General features: G+C 43.9%; 1 long non-coding RNA gene across 1 annotated transcript; it reads left to right on the top strand.

Moving 5' to 3' along the window:
- The first annotated feature begins 7,564 nt into the window (after nucleotides 1-7,564).
- Nucleotides 7,565-14,030, top strand: LOC134758510 (uncharacterized). The gene is made up of 3 exons (XR_010133765.1): nucleotides 7,565-7,647; nucleotides 8,315-8,384; nucleotides 14,016-14,030. It is a non-coding gene; the product is annotated as an uncharacterized lncRNA (long non-coding RNA).
- The last annotated feature ends 408 nt before the right edge of the window (nucleotides 14,031-14,438 follow it).

Here is a 14,438-nt window from a genome sequence, read left to right as displayed (position 1 = left end):
CATTAAATATTCATTGCGTGAATAAATGATCAATGAATGAATGGACTAAGAGATGGTACATCCTGAATCTAGTGGGGAAGGAAAGAACTTCCTCTCCAAGGCCCCTGGAAGACAAACATGCACCTTTGCACAGACATTGCCAGTAACAGGAAGGTCCTTTGTTTGTAAGACAACTTATTACACTGTTTTTTCTATATACAGCTGAGTTCTGCCCTTCTTCAACTTCTACCCTCTGGCTCAAGCTTTGGCCTGGGAGGCTGCCTGGGATTCACTGCACCTCTTGGGCCCTTCAAAGGGCCACCCACATCAGAGGTTCAGGCATCGCCTTCTCAGCATCTGCCAACACAAATGCCATTGCTGTCTCCAGTCAGATACACCCAAGACAAGTTGGGGAGTAGCCCCCACCCTCTGGGAAGCATCATCCTTAGACAGATCAACTCGTTACAAGTTTCTGTTCCCAGAGTGGACCATAATTCTCTTGACAGAACAAAGAGTAACAGAACAAAAGAGCCTTACAGCTGATATAAACAGATCCCCTTAATTTACGGACGAGAAGACTGAGGCCCAGAGAGGGAAAAGGTGCTCTGCAGGTCATGTGTCTGGAACTGGAGCCCAACTCCTCTGGCTCCCAGCTGGGTGCCCCTCTCGCTGTGCTCTGTGGCCTCCTTCCTGCAGTTCTCAGCATGACACTCGGGGGTGACCAAAGTCCTGCACCTCCTGATAGGCTCCACGTATGTGTCCCTTTGGAGCATCAGATTTTCTGACAGTGGCTTGGGGTCCTCCCTGCTTTGCTGAAGTGTAGAAGGACCTGGAGGTCAACCCTGACCCCTCAGTGTGTGGGATTTGGGTTGGCAGTTTGTCAGGTGTGCCAATTCCTCATGTAGTTTGGGGTAGTGTTTAAGAGCATGGCCCCTGGAGCCAGGCTGTCTAGGGTTCAAATCCTGGTTCTGCCACTTCCTAGCTGTGTGATCTTGGGCAGATTTCTTGTCTGTGCCTCAGCTTCATAATTTATAAAATGAGATAAAATAATATTTAAATCATAGGGCTGCTTGAGGCACAAATGAAGGCAAAGTGTTTAACTCAAAGCTAGCTAAGTCTTAGCTCTTGTGACTGCTGGCTTCCATCCTGATTTCCCTACACTGGCTGGAGCTGGCTTACCTGGACCAACAACCACCCCTGGGGCAGCCCTAGCCCAGGTAACCTTCTGTGCTACAAGACATTGTACCTGCCGTATGTGAAGCAGAGCTCAGCAGGATTCCCTGTTTCTGAAGACACCTAGTGTCCTATGATGCTTCTAACAAACCCATCTGAGGAGGCTTCTAGTGCTGGGCAGTGTAGCATAGTGGTTAGAGTCAAAATGGGCTCTGAGCCTGATCCCCTAGGTTCCCATCTCAGCTCCACCACTTTCTAGATGTAAAGTTACCTTGTCTTTCTTTGACTCAGTTTCTTTATGAGCAAAGGAGGGATGATAGTACCTGCCCTGGGCACTGCGTGAAAATTAAATAACACTTATAAGGGACAATGTTTGATGTTCAGTATATCATTGTTAGTAGTGATGTTAGTTTATATTTATTTAGCACTCAGTGTGTGCCAGGCACAGTTTCAAGTGCTTTTAAATATATTAATTCACTTAATCTTCACAATAACCCTATGAAATAGATTCAAGTTTTATCCTCTGTTGTCAGAGAAAAAAACTAAGGCTTGGAGAAGTTGAGCAACTTGTCTGTGATTAAGGTTTGCAGCCTGATGCTCACACACTTATTCACATCCAGCACCGTCGGATTGTCACACACAATAGCAGTGGGATTGTCACACACAATAGCAGTGGGATTGTCACACATAATAGCAGTGGCTGCAGAATCTTTTGGATTGGTATTAGAATTTGTGATGTATTTCAAGCAGGTATGAGACTGCCTGGAGCCATCTTTCTTCAGAAAGACTGAGCCAGCACTGGAGATATAGAACAGCATGGAGAAAGAGTGAGAGAGAAAGTAACCCCTGGCAGAGAGAGACTGCTAAATTTACCAGGCACTAACCACTGACCACGCGCCCATGCTTGCAGCCCAGAGGCAAAACAGCTGCTGATACCTTTCCTAGTGAGCACCTGGGGAGAATGAATCTGATATCGAGACCTGGAGAGGTTTAATTATAACTGTGGCCTAAATTGATGTTGGTGGAAGGAGTGCAGGGCCCAAGACAGAAGAATGTAGATGGAGTCTTGGGTACTGTGGCATAGCCTTGGCTCCCCTAGTCTAGGCTCTGACCCATGGGACACACATGTGGGGTTATCAGCATTCACAACCAATCTCAGATCTTCTGGCCTTTCCTCAAATGAAGTCAATCCATCTTTCTAGCCCTTGGCTTTCTGGGAGCTTGGCCAACCACGATCTATATGCTGACTGCTAAACTCACTCTGAGCAGCTCAGAAAACTGCCAGACCACCCTGTGTATGTCTAAGCAAGACATGGAGCAAGGAAGCAGGTCCTGTCCTTCTCTATTACTGCCAATCCTATGAGACTACCACTATACCCGGCACACAGTAGGTATCAAGGTACGAGCATACCCAGCACCCAGTAGGTATCAAGGTACAAACATGCCCAGCATACAGTAGATGTCAAGGTTACCACTATACACAACACATAGTAGGTATCAAGGTACCAACCTGCCCAGCACACAGTAGGTGTCAAGGCTACCACTATACCCAGCACACAGTAGGTATCAAGGTATCAGCATGCCCAGCACCCAGTAGGTATCAAGATACCAACATGCCCAGCATACAGTAGATGTCAAGGCTACCACTATACACAACACACAGTAGGTATTGAGGTGCCAGCATGCCCAGCACACGTAGGTGTCAAGGTTACCACCATGTCCAGCATAAAATAGATATTCAATAAATATGTTACTATTGTTGTAGGGTAGATTTATTCCGGGGAAGATGCCGAACAGGAGGTCAGATAGGCAGGAAGAAAAATATAATCCTGGCTTCAGACAGTATTCAACAACAAGTGGTTCATGAGGAAGTGGTGCTGGTGGTAGTGAAGGGGTATCCTTCTCTGTCAGCCAGGTATAGAATCACAACTCCAAGAGAGTGCTCAAAACCCTCAGCACACTCAACCCTATAGTCCAGGCATATAGCAGTCGGCACTCACAGGCCCTGCTCAGTTCCCCAGTCAGCAAGTGCTCAGGATTGAAGTGCTCTGAACTCCAGGCAATCAGTGCTCTGTACTCCAGATAGATGGCCATCCACACTCCAGGCAGAGCACAGGACTCCTGGAAGCCATGTCTGATACTCCAGGCATGGTTCTCAATACTCCATTAAACGGTGCTCATGAAGGAGGTACAACTCAGGACTGCAGGAGATGGCACTGGATATTCCACACAGACTGCTCCACACCTCAGGGGCATTGCTGATTGGTAAGGAAGACACACATAATGGGAATGGGTTTCTGGCCTGAGTGTGTGAGTCCATAGGCAGCTGTCAGGAGCCTGGCCAGAACAGAGAACCCCTATCCCAACCTTGGTGGGGGCCTAGTCAGTCAAGCAGATTTTGGAGGACAACCCTAAACAAGAACCCAGATCTATGCTTGGGCCACTGGGCTGGGAGAAGGGCTATACCTGAAGACCCTCACATTTCAGATAATGGATCTTCCCTCCTTTGAGTTATGGTGGGATTGGTCTGCAGTGAGATGGACAGATCCTGTTACTGTACACCTTTTGCACTGATGATTTTTCTTCTAGAAATATTCTAGGCACATATGATCCTTTTAATGCATCAATGATGGAACATTCAGTGCCTTGCTTTTTAAAAAAATAATATATCTTTGATATGTCTATATCAGCTGTCTCATCTTTTTTCACGGCTGCCTAATTTTCCGTTGTATGATGTCCTATAATTTATCTAACTAGTTTTCCATTGATTGACATTTAAATTACTTTTCGTTTTCTACTATTACTACAGATCCTGTAATTATATGTGTCTTTGGCACAAGCATGAGCATATCTGAAAGATAAGTTCCTAGAAGACAGATTGCCAGGTTAAAATGTCTGTGCTGTTTTAATATTTCTTTGACAGAGGTCACAAGATTTCCTTATGGCAAGAATGGTGGGCATATACAAAGAAGATGTGGGGGATGTTTTGACACAGCTTTTGGAAAAGTTACAGATATCTCCAGGATGCATGTGCTGCCTCAGGAAGCTACCTCATGATTTTGAGGAAGCCAGCCTGGGCTTAGCTCTCACACGCACTGTCTCCTAGGACACACTTGTCTAAAAGCTATGCCACCATGCCATACTCCTGGGACCCTATCTTCCTTAAGTTGGCTTCATGGCCACTCTATTCTTTGATGGATTACTTGTACTCATTCAGGTAATGGGTCTCAGAGAATTCTCAAAGCAGAGGTCATTTGTGTTGGCAGCCAGTGTGCACAATTTTAATAGTGACCAACTCACACTCTCACTCAAGTGGAATGCAGACTTCACTACATTCAGCCACCTCCCATTTGCGATGGGCTACTTTCTTGGTGTTCTGAAGGAAGATTGGCTACCCCGTAGGTTCTGCAGCTTCACTGGGGTCTCAGTATGTTCTTTCTCTTAATGGGATTTGAGAAGACATTTGGCAGAGTTATTCACAGCCATGTCATCTCAAACAAAGTGGTAGGCCGTGGAGAGTTGATGCAGGAGACACATGGCTCCAGGGTGATCTGGGGTTGAGGGAGGTCTCTGGCACTGGAGGTAGTTCATGGGGTATACAGGACCCTGATAGGTGGCTGAGGAGAGGTGGACTTGAGGCTCTAGGGGGTTGACAAGGGCAAGCACTGGTTCAGCCTAAGCACTACTGAAGCAGGAACTGTATCCACTGAGCATCTGGTCCACTCTTTCCATTTTGACAAATATCACCAAATTCCCCAGCAAAGGGCCTGCACCAATTTATGGTTCCATGAACAATAGGCAAGAGTGTCTTTCTCTACCCCTGTGCTACCACTGTACTATGTCTTATCAAATTTTTGAATTTTGCCAGTCTAATAGCTGAAAATCATGTCTCATTTAAAATGTGCATTTCTTTAATTACAAAAGGAAGTTTAGGTCAAAGGATACATAATTACAGTTAGGAGGAATAAATTTCAAGAGTTCTATTGTACAGCAAGGTGACTATAGTTAATAAAATATATTCTTGAAAAATTTTTAAAAAGTGGATGTTAAGTGCTCTCACCACAAAATGATAACTATGAGGTGATGCATTTGCTAATTAGATAGATTTAACCATTTCACGGTGTATATATACTTCAAAACATCATGTTATACATGATAAAAGCATGCAATGCTGTTAATTTTAAAAAATGATGAAAAATATATTAGTAGCCATTTGCAAGTCTTTTTCTCTGAGTTGTCAGGTTGGAATTTTTGTTTGTTTTTTACTCACTTATTTTTCCTGATAGATTATTTTTCATTTTGTTATCAATCTATAAGAGCTTTTAATATATTAAGTAAACCAGACCTTTGTCATATGTGGTGCAGATTTTTTTTGCCAGTTTGTTAGTTGACTTTTGAGTTCATTTACTGTAATTTTTGAAGTTTAGAACATTCAATTTTTCTACTGAAATGAATCAATTCTTTACTTTTTCAGTTTAAGGTTTACGTCTTGCTTAGAAAGGCTGTCTCTGCTCCATATCCATAAAAAAAATTCTTCCATGTTTCTTTCTAGTACTTTTATGGGCTTATTTTTTATGTTTAAATCCTTGCTCCATCTGGAATTTGCTCTGGTGTGAGAAGCGAAGACCAGATTCAGATTTACTTTTTTCCAGATGGCAAGGCGTTTGTCTCAACACCCCTTCTTGAATAATCCTTTTTGCCTAACTGATGCGAAATACCATATAATTCATATACTAAATTCCTGTGTGTTCTTGGATTTCTATCTGAATTCTCTTTTCCTTTACCAGCTTGTTCTAGTACCAAACAGTTTTAAGTATTGTTAATTTTTATTATTTTTATATATCTGGCAAGGGTTGTTATTTTCCTTTATCCACTTTTTTTAAAATTTTAGAATTTTCCAGGCTAGCGTCACATGGTTATTTTTCCAAGTAGACTCTAAATCATCTCACCTGTTTCTCCTCACCCCCGCCCCGATCCCACAGGTGTGTTCATTGGGATTGCATGGCCTCATGAGCATCTCTCTTTCCCAGAGAGAGACAGCAGAGTCTCTTTGGCCAAAGAGCTCTTCAGATAGAGGTCTGTATTCAAACTTGGAAAACAGCATAGACAGCTCAACTTCTTGGCGAGGCCCCTCACCTTTCCCTGAATCTGATCTTCTATGGTGCTGTAGGGGAAAGAGTTTAGTAAACAAGTTTGGGACACCTTGGGCGTAAACAAAGTTCAACATTTTTTTCTTGATCATTCATTCAGCAGGTATCAATGGGCCCTCGCCATGCACCAAGGGCTGTGCAAAAGGCTGGGAATCCCGTGGGGAAGAGAACAGATGCTGCCCTGGCTCTCGTGGAGCTTGGGGTCCAGCTGGAGAGAAAAACATTAGACCAAAACAAATTCCAGACATGCATTTACTCAGCCTCATGATTTTTAAGTGCCAAGGAGGGAAGCTTAGGGAAGGCGCTAGAGGAAAAACAGCCGAGGTAAGGACCTACCCTCCTTCAGGGCAAGGGAAGGTCTTGTTGAGCTTTTACTATGCACATTAGCTGTGGAAACCTTCAAGGCATAGCATTTCCCAAACTTTCTGGCAATGGGACTCTTTTCAGGGGTCTTTATGGGCTCATTTCTGAAGGATGCTCTTTGAAAAATGCCAACAGTTTGCTCCCACTGCAAGGTCTGTAACCCAGATCTGTCTCAGACGAGTCAGGTATCTTCAGAGAGGTTGCTCAGTTTCTCTGAACCTCATTTTTCTCATCTATGAAAAGATGTATTAATTTTCTAGGGCTACCATAACAAATTGCCACAAACCAGGTAGCCTTAAACAACAGAAATGTACTCTGTCAGAATTCTGGAGGCTAGAAGTCTGAAATCAAGGTGGTGGGAGGGCCACACTCTGGCTGAAGGCAGTAGGAGAGAGTCCCTCCTTGCCTCCTCCCACTTATGTTGGCTCCAGCCACTCCTTGGGTTGTAGTTGCATCACAATCAAGGTTGTGATGGAGGCAGAGATTGGGTTGTGACTCCAGTCTCTGCCTCCATCTTCATATGGCCTCTCCTCTTCTCTCCCTGTATTTTCTCCTCTTCTGTCTTTTAGTGAGGACACTTACTTGCCTTTGGATTTAGGGCCCACAAAGATAACACAGGACGATCTCATCTTGAGATCCTTAAATACATCTGCAAATACCTTTTTTTCCAAATAACATCACATTGGCAGTTTCCCAGACATAGCTTTTTAGGGGGATGGGGTTGGGGGAAAATTCAATTTACTACAGATGAAAATCACATAACTTGTTTCAGAGAGTTGTCATGAGAAGTCCCTGAAACAAGGTGTGTGAGGCAGCCTGCCCCAGAGTGGGTGGGTGTTAAATGTTAGTTTTCTCCTCTGCTTCTCCCTCTGTCCTCAAAAGGGTTTAGCACTACTAATTCACAATGAAGTGTCTGGGGCCAAAGGGTTTCTTCTCCCACCCTACCTCCACTGGAGAGAATTTCATTTTAATGAGGAGTCAGGTGAGGGACATTACTCGTCTCCTTTTTCTGAAGACTTCCCCCTTCTGAGTTCTGGGTCTCTACAGGAGTTGTTTCTTATCTTTTCTTAGAGGGTCCTAGCTAACTGCATCATCTCCAGCCTGGGTTTGTCCTTACCAAGTCATCAGTGCAGATGTTTCTGGGAATTGAGGGGTGTAGGGGGAGCCAGCAAACCCTGCCTGAGGCATTTTCCACTTATCTGACAGCTCTCAGGGGACTCCCATCTTCAAAGAGTGCCTCAGTGCTTTTCCTCATCATCTCCTGGGTTTTCGCTGCAAAACAAAGACAACCTCTCCGACCTCTTCCCTTTTCTGCCTTTCCTTGTTGAGATGTGCTTGTCAAGCAGATGTTGAGGGGCCATGAGCTAGATATTGTTCAGGGAGAAAGAAATAAGCATACCAAGGAGTGGCTTAAAGTCCCCCATGCCTCTGGGGTGCTTTCATGGCCTTGTCCTGTATCCTGACTTCCCCAAGCTCGGACCTCCACAAAGGCAGGCCCCATGCCTTGGACCCCATCCCTGTGCCTCTTGGTCCCTCGGCCCTTTTGCAACACTGTCTCTCATCTCCATGCTCTTCCTCCATAGCTCCCCATAACCCCCTGGTAATGACAAATCGATGGTAATTGCTTACATGCAGCTGTTCAATCCTAGGACTGTTGAGAGAGAACTTAATGTCCAAAGAAGTCCCCAAGGAGCCACATGCTGCTTGAATTATGTAAAGGTGAGCAGAGAAGGGTAAATTTCATATGCAGAAATCCTTTATGGCATTAAAGTTTCATGGGAAAACCTGAACCCTTGGACTCATATTTCTGGTCAAAGCTTATCTTCTTTCATTTAGCACACACTTATTAAACTCTTATTATGTACAAGACCATGGAGTAGGTGCTAGAGGGGGAAAAATAGATGAATTAATGAGTCTCAGACCTTTCTTGTGGGCTCCTCTATCCCCACATGCATACACCCTAGAACAATAAGCTACTCTGAGATAAAATTATACCCAGATGGACATCATATCATCCATCCATCCCACTATTCCCCCAGTAAGTATTTATTGAGTGCCTGGCGTAAGCCAGGTTCTGTGACAGATACCAGAAGCACTGAGCTAGGTGCAGGATGAGACATCTGTTGAAAGGAAGAAGTGATCAAGTCTTTTTAAAAATCACTTTTAAAATTGATATATAATAGTTGTTCATATTTTGGGAGTACATTTGCTATTTTGATACCTGTATACAATGCGTAATGATCAAATCAGGATAATTGGGCTATCTATCACTTCAAACATTTATGTTTTCTTTGTGATGGAAATATTATAATTATCCTCTTCTAGCTATTTTGAAATACACATTAAATTATTGTTAACTATAATTTGCCTATAATACTGTCAAATACTAGAGCTTATTTCTTCTATTTAACTGTATATCTAACTGTATTTTTGTATTCTTTAACCAACTTATCATCACCCTCCCTGACCTGGCTTCCTAGCCTCTAATAACCACCAATCTGCCGTCTTCCTCTATTTGATCCAAATTTTTGGCTCCCACATGTAAGAACATGTGACATTTGTCTTTCCGTGACTGGCTTATCTCATTTAACACAATGAGCTCTGGTTCCATCCATGTTGCTGTAAATGACAGGATTCCATTCTTTTTTATGGCTGAATAATATTCCATTTTTTAATATTTACCACAGTTTCTATCCATTCATCTGTTGATGGGCATAGGTTGATTCCGTATCTTGGCTATTTTGAATAGTACCACAATAAACATAGGAGTACAGCTATCTTTTCAATATAATGATTTTCCCTTTTGGATGTGTACTAAGCAATGGGATTGCTGGATTATTTTTAGTTTTTTGAGGAATCTTCATACTGTTTTCCATAATTGCTATACTACTTCATATTCCCACCAACAGAGTATGAGCGATCCTTTTTCTCTACATCCTTACCAGCACTTTTTATTTTCTGTTTCTTTTTATAATATCCATTCTACCTGGGGTAAGATGATATCTCATTGTGGTTTTGATTTGTATTTCCCTGATGATCAGTGATGTTGAGCAATTTTTCATCCACCTATTGGCCATTTGTGGTCTTATCTTGAGAAATGTCTAGTCAAGTCTTTTGCCCATTTTTAAAATCAGATTTTTTTTGCTGTTGAGTTGAGTTCTTTATATATTGTGGTCATTAATTCCTTGTTGGATGAATAGTTTGAAAATATTTTCATTCTGTAGGCTGTCTCTTCACTTGTTGATTGTTTCCTTTGCTGTGAAGAAGCTTTTCAGCTTGATGTAATCCCATTTGTCTATTTTTGTTTTTGTGCCTCTTACGTGCATGTAAGATACAAACAAAGTTAAGCTTCCCATCCCATTTTCTTTTTTTTCCAGAATTTACATACATTCTGAGGGTAAATGCTCAGCCTCACAAGCTTGTCCTTCCTGGAGCTATCCTTTCTCTCTGCTTTACATCCGTCTCTTGTTCTAGACTTCCACAAGAGCCACCAACACAGAACATTTGTGTGTGGGTAGCAGCAGATCCCTCTGCCCTTGCTGGCTTGCTTCACCCCTCCCCAACATGACTATCTAAACAGAGAGAGGCTCAATTATGCAGTGCCCATGCTGCTCTCATCCCCATGTGGGTCTCAGCAAGGATAAGAGTGTATTGTGAAGATTCGTCTTCCTGTTGATGGGAATATAAGCCCCACTAGGGTGGGGAATTTGCATGTCTTGTTCACTGGTATATTTCCAAGACCTAGAACAGGGCCCAGAACAGTGCCTGGCACACATGGTAGGGGACTTAAGAAATATTTGTTGAATTTGTTAAATGAATTGTGCCACACCCCTACCCCCATAAAACACTTAAACCAGAGACAAAGGTTGGGGGCATCACAGAGTGGCAGCAATGGCCAAGGTGCATAGCTCCAGCGTTATCCCTCACATTTAGAATGAAACCCAAAGTTCTCCCCATGGTCGAGATGCATCCTTTGACACATGCAGCTCCAGCCACACTGGCCTTCTTGGGGCTCTCTGCTATGCCAAGAAAAATTCAGTCGTCTTTGAAAAGTCATGCCAGGCACACTGCTGCTCCAGGACCTTCGGCCCTGCCTCTGCTGCTTCTGCTCTTTGGCCCTTCCTCTGCCAAAATTGTGCTTGCCCACTACCCACCCCACCCTCCCACAGCTCACTCCCTCATCTTCCTCAGGTCCCTGCCCAAATGTCATGTCCAAACCACCCTTCCTTATTTTCCTTATTTTACATAAGGAATATTGCCTGCCGTTATCATAAACATTATTTATGTATTTTTCTCTTCCCTTTGAGAATGGTAGCTCCATAGGGGTGGGGGCTTTGTCTTGTTTGTTTACTACTGACTGTATTCTCAATGCTTAGAACTGTGCCCAGCACATAGCGGCCACCCCATAAATATTTTCTGTTGAATGGATGAATGGAAATGGATGGACATGGGCTCTACTGCAAGCTCTTGATGGAGATAGGACACGGAAGAGGTCTGGAGGACACAGAAGAGGTCTGGAGATGAGGAGGTTGGATCTGTCTCTCAGAGCACTCTCAGCTCTGATTCTGTGGCTCTGCCTCTGTGACTGTCATCTTCCAGGATGACTTTGTTTGCATGAAGTGGTAGAGAGAGGTCTATAGAGGAGGCAATTACCAGAACAGCTCTCAGAAACAAGTGGCATAAGGGAGGAGACAAAAGACAGATATCTATTTAACTGTATCAAGCCCTATAGAGGTGGATCAATTAGACCATGAGTAGTTGTCAAGGAGGGCAGGAAAGTATACCAGAACTCTGCTTGTCCATGTGGTGCCCTTGTATCAATGAAATAAATGGTGCCCCTTTCTCTAGGTGCAGGGGTGCTGCATGGTGAGTGGAGTGAGAGCTGGAGTTCAGCTGACACCCATCCCCAACAGGCAGGTGCCTTTGTGCAGGGTACACCTTGCATAACATTATGTGGCAGTTTCAGGGTGTAGCTCAATCAGGGTTTTGTTTGAAAGTTCACTATGGCATTTCTCTGTTGCATAGTTTAGGAAAAAATAACCACCCTGACTTTCAGCTTGTCCATGAGACCAGCTCAAAGTCACATGGCTCCTAAAGGGCAGAACTCCATCCAATGGGACAACGTGGTGAGCAGACTTGTATCATCCCCTTGCTATTTAAAGTGTGGCCTGTGGCCAGCTATATTGCCATCACCTGGGAGTTTTCATGAAATGCAGAATTTTAGGCCTTGCCTCACACCTGCTGACTCTGAATCTGCATGTTGACAAGATCCCCTGGTGACTTCTGCACACATTGAAGTTTGAGAAATATGACACTGTCCTACCCCTGGGTTTCATGCTGTTCTATTACTTTTCTACTCAGCTTGGAGTGCGGTTACTTCTCCTTTGTCCACATGGCCTGTCACCAAATGTCCACAGGGCCAGCCAGCACAAGGTTCCAGAAAGATCACTGGACACTGAATTGTGCTTCAATGGCTGTGTGACGTTGAACAAATCTTTCAATCCTAAGAGTGTAGGCTTCCTAATCTCGGGGAGAAAAAAAGGAATAATGGCCCAGCACTTTTGTGGGGCTCAAATGACATGATGGATGGGAAAGTGCCTTGTTTGTCAATTGTAAAATTCTACCCAAGCACAAAAGATTATTGCTCCCACATAGTGTAATATGAAGACCACCGATAGAGAGCACTTCTGCCTAGAATGCTACTTCAACAAGTTAGGAGAAGGTAGAAGATGAATGGCCTCGGGTCGGTGGACTCCAATTAGCAGACTGGAGTAGGCGCAGGAATCCACAGACCCCTTAAGCATACAGGGATGACTGAGGGTTTCAAATGGGGTTTTGATGGTGGTGTTAACTCCAGTCTGGAGGAATCATGAAGGGGAAAGGTGGGTAGAGGTCAGGTGGGGCATTTACCAGGAAGGGAGGCTTATGGGGAGTGCCACATGGGATGAGTGAGTGGGAGGAGAGGAAGGCTTCTGCAGATAAACTGCCTGCTCCCAAGTGTGGCAGGGGACACCTTCTCACCTCCTCGCCCGCTATTGTATTTCTCATTTTGCATCCAGAGGTTTTGTGCCCTGTGGAAACGGTCAATACCATTGGAGCCACTTGGCTGGTCATGACCTTGGGAAATGCCATTTATTAGGAAAAAGTAGCTCAGAACACCATGGTGACCTTGGATTTAGCAGAGATTCCTAAGAAAGATGGGTGGTTGGATCCCACTGACATCACAGCACACTGCCATTAAAAGACTGGACACAGGAAGTGTTCAATAAATTCACAAGGAATAGATAGGTAAAGGAATGGATGGAGACCTTTGCCTTTAGAAAGTTTTCTTAGTACAACCTACCCTAATCACACTGTTTTAAATTTAAGCTCTCTCATCTCTGGGGCTCCCAACCTCCTGTATCCTGCTCTCTCTCTCTCACTTTCCTGTCCATAACACTTACCCTCTCATAACATACTATATAAATTATTTATTGTGCACTGTCTGTTCCCCACCCCCCAGAATGGAAGTCTACTAAACGGATCTCTATTTGTTTTAATCTATGGATACAATCCTAAAACAGTGCTTGGCCCATAGTGGATGCTCCATAAGTGTTTGTTGAATCAAATTGAATTAAATGAATTAGAGGGAGTTGTAGGGTCAGACGAATTCTTGTCTGATTTTGCCACCAAATCATCATGTGACTAGGATGATGGCCTTTGCCTTTCTGTGCCTCAGTTTCCCCATGCATACAGTGAGGAGGTTGGATCTATCTCTAAGGGCACTTTCAGCTCTAATTCTGTGGTTTTGCCTCTGTGACTGTCATCTTCCAGGATGGCTTTAGAAGACTGTTTGCATGAAGTGGTAAAGAGAGACCTATGAAGGAAATGAACAGACATAAGCAGGGGTCTTTGCTCTGAGACTTCTTAAGTACTGGGACTTTGGTGAGATATTTGTCTTCTATTCCATGTATGATGTTCCTAGCGCAGTGCCTGGTATGCCTTAGGAACTGACTAAACATTATCGTCTCCCTCTTCCCCCCGTCTGGGCTTGCATGCTTTGTACCAGATGAGCCTTAGCTCCCACAGTCACATAGCAATGATCTGAAAGAAATTGGAAGCAGTAATGTATTCCCCAAATGTAAAGGGTTAGTATGATTACATGCATGCCCAACCTCTAGCCTCCCTACACACAAATGACACTGAAACCATAATAGCTATTTATATCAAAATCATCTCATGATTCACAGCCTTCCTTCTCGTCAGAAATGTTGCACCTGACGAGACCAAATTCACATTGGGTTTATCAAAGTCTAATTAAAACTCGATCATCGTGTCTAACATGTTGCCTTATTATTTGGGCTTAATTAGAGTGATGAGACGGGGCTGAGAGCATCAATTCCAGCAGTGCAGTGGTGCAACATCTGGGGAGAAGCAGGGCTCAGCCAGATGAGCAATTACGTTGAACGACACATAAAGCCAGGATCTTTGCATCTGACAGCTGTCTGGACAGCCCCGCCTCCATTCAGGCTTGTGAAAGCCTGACCTATAAGCTCCCTTCTCCACCTTCCAAAGTAGTGGGAACTGGTCAGACCCTTCAAAGAAGAGCATAGCAAAGCCACCACTGTGGGGAACATCCTGCTGTCATGGTTTTTAGTCACTGGGTGAAAGGAAGTGGGAGCATTTGGTAGCAAGAGAAAATGAATTCTCCTTTGGGTCTTGGATTTATGGTCAGGTGTGGTCATGATGCTGCTATGGATCATGCCAGAAAAACTCAGTCTTCTTTGAAATGCC

Source organism: Gorilla gorilla, chromosome 1, assembly GCF_029281585.2.
Source record: "Gorilla gorilla gorilla isolate KB3781 chromosome 1, NHGRI_mGorGor1-v2.1_pri, whole genome shotgun sequence".
Taxonomy (NCBI): domain Eukaryota; kingdom Metazoa; phylum Chordata; class Mammalia; order Primates; family Hominidae; genus Gorilla; species Gorilla gorilla.
This window is presented reverse-complemented; position numbering and strand designations above follow the sequence as displayed.